Source organism: Oryzias melastigma, unplaced genomic scaffold (assembly GCF_002922805.2).
Source record: "Oryzias melastigma strain HK-1 unplaced genomic scaffold, ASM292280v2 sc00834, whole genome shotgun sequence".
Taxonomy (NCBI): domain Eukaryota; kingdom Metazoa; phylum Chordata; class Actinopteri; order Beloniformes; family Adrianichthyidae; genus Oryzias; species Oryzias melastigma.
The window spans coordinates 1-7,354 of record NW_023417420.1 but is presented as its reverse complement, the minus strand read 5'-3'; positions in this window follow the sequence as shown (position 1 = coordinate 7,354).

The following is a 7,354-nucleotide window of genomic DNA, read 5'->3' as shown; positions in this document are numbered from 1 at the left end:
TGAGTGATACGGGAAAAGTGTGCATGTTCTCTCACATCATTAGTGGGATCAGTTTTGACTTGTTGTGTTCAAGTGGTGACAGCTGTGCTTTCTTTGTGTTTGACTTTTGTCACCTGTGCACACAATGTATGCAGCATGTGTGCATCACAATGAAAATGTGTTGTCAATGTGTGTCTGAACAGGTGAATAGTGCTTATGGTTTTACCAAAGGAATGATTGATTCAATCAGGGGATTCAGACAACAAAGCATTGGTTCAGACAATAGGGTTTAGTGTTTTAGCAACTGAGAAAAACTGGATTGAACCAAAACCTAACACAGTGCAGAATATTTCAGCATCAAATGAATAAAACATTTGTTTTTGCTCTTTTTAAAAACATATTTTCAACAGGAAAACAACAAAAAGTTTAAATTCCTTCAAAATCAAAACATTTAAGGAACATTCCTCAATTATAAGATAAATGCAGAAATTAAAGTTGATGATCATAGACTAAAAATGTATTGATGTTCTGCTCCATGATCCTAACCTATTACTGTTTTCTAATAGTAACATATAACAATGAAAAAAATAAATAAATCAAATAATTTGTCTTTCTAAAGATTCTTATCTGCAGTTTTTTTCTGATTCCATTCAAATCAAAACAATAAAAAACAAATATATGTGGTACAAAAACAAAAAAAAACGTATTTCAAAGGAAAAATCACATGTCTTGAGGTAACAAATGTAACAATGTAACAGACTTTTTTAATGTAATACTCTGTGAATCTCGCTTGTCTGAGTCTGATACTTGATGGTGTCTCATCTTTGGTTCAAGTTCATCAATGTTTGGGGTCAGGCTCTGAGCTGAGGAAATCCTCAGGATTGAGTAAAGGTGTTCATCAATCAGACGCTCCTATGTGATGTTTAGTTTAGCTTCATCAAATAGAACAGTTGTTCACATAGATACTGTATGTGCTGACAAACGTAGAGAGTCTGAGCAGCTTGGATGTGCAGTTGGAGCATTGTGTCAGGATGAAATGTGCAAACTCAGCAGCAAGCAGTAATATTGTTCTTTCAGTGTGTCATTACACATTACTCTTTCTGCTGAGTCAGCAAAGTTTCAATCTTCAATCAGTCTTTATGGAAGAGATCAGTTCAGGTTTAGAAAAGAACTTTTTACTGACAAACTGATGAAAAAGAGAATCTAGAAAAGCTCTACAGCTGTTTGAAAAACTCATGATTGTTTGATATTTTCCTCATCAGTTGAGTTGATTGTGTGATGATGATTGATCTGAAACTGATCTGTTTCAATAATGATCTTGTAAATCTGATCAAACTCTGTTTACTTGCTGGAACTCCAGCTGTCATCACTGCTCCTGAACACACTTTTCTGTCTTATTTCAGGTTGAACTTGTGCAGTTTGTCAAAGATCAGCTGTGAAGTTCTGGGCGCAGTTCTTAAGAACAACCCGTCCAGACTGACAGAACTGGACCTGAGCAGTAACATAATCCAGGATTCCGGATTTCTTCATCTGCGTGGTTTTCTGGAGAGTCCAGACAGCAGACTGCAGACTCTGAGGTCAGTAAATGAGCTGAACTCCCTGAAGGATGAGAAGAAGGTTTCAGGTGAAGAACTTTCTGATGTTTCACTGGAAGATTTTCTGAACATTTTCTGGATCACAGCTTGGAGTCAGTTCAGCCGTCTGATGAATTTCTCTACAACCTTTCCTTGATCCCATGACCTTTTCCAACAAGGTCAAGGAAAAGAGGAAAAGGAGACAGGAGGAAATGTTTCCACCATGCTGATGTGTCTCCTGCTTTTCTGTCTCTTCTTTACTTCCTGTTCTGCTTCACTGCAGATCTACTTCCAGAATATCTGGAAATGACTGAAGGAAAACAAAGATCTCCAAACTCAAGCAGATCACTTTGATTGATTCATGGTTTTTAAATATCTTTTTATTGTTTCTAAAAGGTTAAATAATGAGGAAGATTATTCCAAACAGCACAGAAATAAACACTCTAGATCAGGTTCTCAGACTCGTCTCTCATGCTACCGGTAGTTCACTGTGATGTGTCTATAAATTAGTTTATCAACTAGCTGTCAGTCAAACATTGCTGTACGGTCTGTCATTAGAGTAGACTGTCAGACAGAGGGCTAGGCTGGCAGTAATGACAGGTGGAGCTCACTCACATCAGTAAATGATAATAAAAGAAATCATTTTCATGAACAGTGGGAAGTTGACTTTTGCTTCACCAATGTAAAAGATAAGTGTGTATTTAATTGGAGGAGCGAGCGTGGTTGTGGGAATAAGATGTAACGTTTAAGGACATTCTACTCTGCAGGGAAAACAGATTCACCTGATTTATTTGTCCATAACTTTTAATTTCTTCATGCATATTTCTTGATTTTTTAAGTCATACAATATATTTTGTGCATAAGCAGTGCTTTAAGTGGGCCATTGCGCTCCGGTTAGAGCACCACCTCTTCTCACCTAATTAGGACCGTGCGGTGCTCTATTTTGACTCCTGTATCCAAATGACTCATGACTCCTTTTGAGATATGGTAGAGTATTTATTTTTTCTTTTATCACTTTCAAATACGCTGTTCTAACAGGACAACACAAGCTTCTCATTATCCTTCCCCTCTCTCTCACTTATGTTGCAAAAGAAGTAAACACATCCAGATAAAATAATAAAGAGAAAAACAGAGTAAAACAACCAGACAACAACTCACATAGACAAAAACCCAGATTTAAAATCGAATTTACCTAGAAAAACAAAAGTAAAGGTATCCCACAATTCATTGCGCTTGGTAGATAGCAAGCCCAATTTGTACGTCAATGTCAGTGGGCATCTCTACACCATGTTATCACTGGACAGAGGGAGTAACATCCCCATATAAATGCCTTAGCTCTGGCGCCAAATGAGGCCAAATCTACCTTCAGTGACAGACCGAGTTTGTCTGAGTTTGTCTTACGGTAATGTTCTGAAAATGGACTGAGGTGTTATTCTCAAGTTCGCCTCTAGAGGGCATGGACGTTTTTTAAATAATAAAAAGGTTAAATTGAAACCGAAAGTAAACAGAGCAGCAGAACGGCAATGTTACAGAGCAGTTCGGTTTTATAAGCTCAAGTGTGCGTCCATGAGAGCGGTGAGCCATTTTTCTGTTTTTTGTAGAGGATAAATCTGCTTGTTAATGAGTGTGGGCATTTTCTGTTAACTTTAGAAGTTTATCTAGTTTGTTGGAACGTTTTAGAATGCTAGATTTAGCCTGTTGCTATAATGCAGAATCATAAATATGATTGTATTTGGTTTATTTATTATATTGCTGGTTTTCTCTTTTTCTTTATTCTGTTGTAGAACCACACACATACATTCACGCATGAATGCATAAAACCGCAGAGATGTTTATAGAGAAGAGTTGCTGTATATTTTCCTGAAATTAAAGAAGAAAAGAAGACAAAGTCATTGTCTGAGCTGTCATTCTTGGGGATCATACATATGCACTTGACCCGTGCTTACTCTGCGATTACCAACCTACGGAACCCAATATAATATACTCAAGTCTTCAAGACAGGTAAGGACAAAAAATATCCTGGAAAAAAAAAAATTGCAAGAAGAACGTGTTAGGAAAATACATACTTGTTCAAAAAGGGTTATTCTGACAAATAAAATCAGTAATAATTACAGCTGTCAGGCAATTAAAATTTTTAATCACAATTAATCGCATGTCCATAGTTAACTCGCGACTAATTGCAAATTAATATGTGGACTTTTTTTTAGGAAAAAAATGTGTGCATCGTGGAATTTAGCAGTTCTACATTTTGAAACTATGAAAACAAGAATGACAAAATTAATAGTTTTCATCAGAAATACTTTATTTTGTAACATTGTATTGAGATAAACTTTCTTAACAATAAAAGACTGTGGCATAAAATGCCTAACAAAAGCCCAAATGCAAGTGAAGGGCATTTTAAATTCAAAACTTCAATCAACGTTCAGTAAAATAAAATTAAAAACATCAAAAATAAAATTTCCATAACACTTTCAAGTTCATTTTTTGTCAGGACCAAATCTTTTCCTCCTCTACTGAACTACAGTAATAAATGAAATAGAGGTTTATCATTTCCAATTACCTTTTGTTTTTTAAAACATTAAAGACTGAGAAAAGCGGGATACTCTGTGGATAGTTTGACAGTCTGTTACTGCCGCCGCGTTCTCTGGCTGCAGCTCGATGCAGCGACGTGTCCAGCGGAGCTCACGCCATGAATATGCCGGCAGACAGACCGCTATGCTGGGGCTGGATCACAGTTAAACCTCCAGAACTTTGGGATATTTTGCATATTTTTGCGCGGCGAAAGAGGGACGGGCCACACACTCAAAGCTGAGATTTATCTTTTCATCTACAAATAACTGGCGTTGTTTCAACTACATTTAGAACGTCCCCCGGTGCGCTTGCTGTTCGGAACGTCGAGGTCCGCAGCTCTCGGGACGCGGCGCCGAACGCGAGCCGGTACCACCAGACGTGGTACTGGACGCGAACCGGAGCCGGGTTAGGGTGCAGGAGCTCTCCTGGTCCTAGTGCCGGCCGGTTTTAGCTCGCAGCTCTGTGGTTGGAGACCCGCCCGTGATCTAGTGAGAGCAGCCGGTGAGTTAAAGGGGGGACGCCCGCGCGCGCGGTATGGAAACAAGAGGAAACAACAACAGGCGCATGCTGTCGACATTTTTAGATGAGGATTTACTCTGTAGAAATAGATTTCACTCTGAGGTTATGTGCTTTGGATTTTTTTGTTGTTTAACGTTCGTTTTTCTTTATTTCACTGTTTCGGTTGTAGCTTATAAATTATAAGTTGCGTATCATACGGAATGGTACAGCTCCTCCATAAAATCACCAACAAAAGTTTCATCTTTAATTTTAAAATAATTAAAACATTTTTACGAAAAAAAATAATTAAAATAATTTTACGAACACATGTTAGTGTTTGACTACATTTATTTTTAGACTAGACTTGAGCTCCCTCTTTCTTATTTCATATTAAGATACATTGAAAAAAGGACTCTTTTTATCCATTAATATTTACATTCAAGATTCTATTTTATGTTTTGACTTCCGATAAAGTGAGCACCGCCACTTCTTGTTGTCCACTTAAAGCACTGTGCATAAGTACAAAAATAACAAAATTAAGAAAAATACAGTTAACACATTCACAACTTACAATTACACCAGCTTGAAACAAATTGCACGCACACATCTTTAAAAAATACACACAAATACCTCGTAATCAAGAACTACGCATGGACAAATCATGGTGAGTCTATTTTCTCTCCATGTTACTCAACTGTCCACAGCAACTTTTTGCTGGCCCTCTCCCCCTGAGTACATTCCATCACCATCCACCTCAGCAAAACATAAACACTCACCTGAGCACAGGTGTCAGCTCACCTTAGCACTAATAGTTTGTGTGACAGAATGAAAGTCTTTATCTGAATGGGTTTGTATGATGGAGCGTGTGAGCTGCTGTTACAGTTACATTAAGTACATTATGACTAGTTTAAATGTGGAGACTATTTTGGCCAACAAGTGTGTGTGTAAATATAGAGTGTGTGTGTTAACAGGCCCCGCCCATTCTAGTTTGTTACTTAGTCCTGGTTGTTTTATGATGTTTCTTCCCTCTGTTGCAACCCCCCCCCCTCCTTTTTTCCGTCCGGTCCAACAACAAGGAAAAGAAAAACAATAATAATAAAACAAAACATAATCAATATAAATAAAGTTTAGCATAAAATACAACAGGTAATAAATCCCTGTTGTGACAGTAAAATCTGCCCAACACAAGAAGCTCTCAGCCCACATCTGTTGGCTCAGCTGTTGGACAGGACAAGTAAAAAAAAAAAATTTTTTTTGCTGGACTTTCTGATGGACAGCAGACTGCACAGAAAAGATCAAAAGAACTGAAGACTCATCTTCAAAAACAACAGTCTCTTTTCACTGAACAGATGAAGAAATCCATCAACAGAATCCTCATTTAAAGTGACACATTCTGACCAACAAGAAGTCCTTCACTGATGGAGGGATCATCAAAGAGACGATGACCGTCGTGGTGGAATCATTATTCCAGGATCATAAAATAAGACAGAGATTCTGTCCACCATTGCTGACGTCCAGCTTGGTCCAAACACTGTGGTGTGGAGGGTGAGAGATCTGTCTGCAGATGCTGTCAGACAGCTGGAGTCACACCTGTAACAACTGATGGAGCAGCAGATATCAATCAATCAATCAAATTTTATTTATAAAAAAAGCGCTTCTCATACTTCGCGCAGCTCAAAGCGCTTTACATTAAAAACAAAAACATATACAAAAAGAAAATCTTCACTCCCCCCACTCCACCCCCACCCCCCAACACATACAACTCATGATCCCACACACAACGAATATTTATAAAAATGACTTATAAATGAGAATTGTAAAATAAACTTAAGGCTTGGCTCTGCTGTGAGGAAACAGTATTGAGGCAACCCGGTCGTAGTAAAATGCGTACATATGCCACGACTTTGCACTCTGAAATACCGTGTATAATATACGCCAAACACGCTTTTTGCGTGCATATGATACGCAATGGTAGAGGATAGGTTGCGCCGGCGTACAATATACACGCTTTTTAGGTTTCGTTTTGATCACGTGGTCAGAAATCCTCCGGCTCTTTTCTAAATGACGTCGTTCCTGGTTAAGGTTAGGATTACGGTTATGGTTAGGGTTAGAAAAGCAAATTGTTCGTTAGTGGGGCTGTCTGTGATGCTCACGGCTCCACCAGGGGACGTGTCAAACGTGGAAAACAGACTTTAACACGTTTAGGACCGCGCGTATTATATGCACGCAAAAACCGGTTTTGGCGTATATTATGCACGGTATTTCCCAAATCGTGGAATATGTACGCATTTTACTGAGACTGGGCTCATTGAGGATTCTGTCATACCAGGGACAAGCTCAGTCAAAGGAACATCGCCATGGCACCTACCCAGACCGGGACATCAACGGAGTCCACTCCACAGCTGTGAGGCTGCAGTGCAGGACTCCAGCCGCCCCAGCAAGGGCGAGAACCACGGCAACGACCCCAGACCAAGCCAACGAGCCCTGATATGATAGATCCCACAGGAAACACTGGGTTTAAAATCATAGTAAAATGTTTAAATAAGAGACATAAAATATTATTGAAAATATTAATAAATTCACAAAATAAAATAAAATAATAAATAACATAATATATAAAAATAATAACATATAATAAAACTAATAAAACAAATAAATAAGGACATAAGGTCAACTAAAAGCAGAATTAAAAAGGTGAGTCTTGAGCCTCTTCTTAAAAACCTCTACGGTCT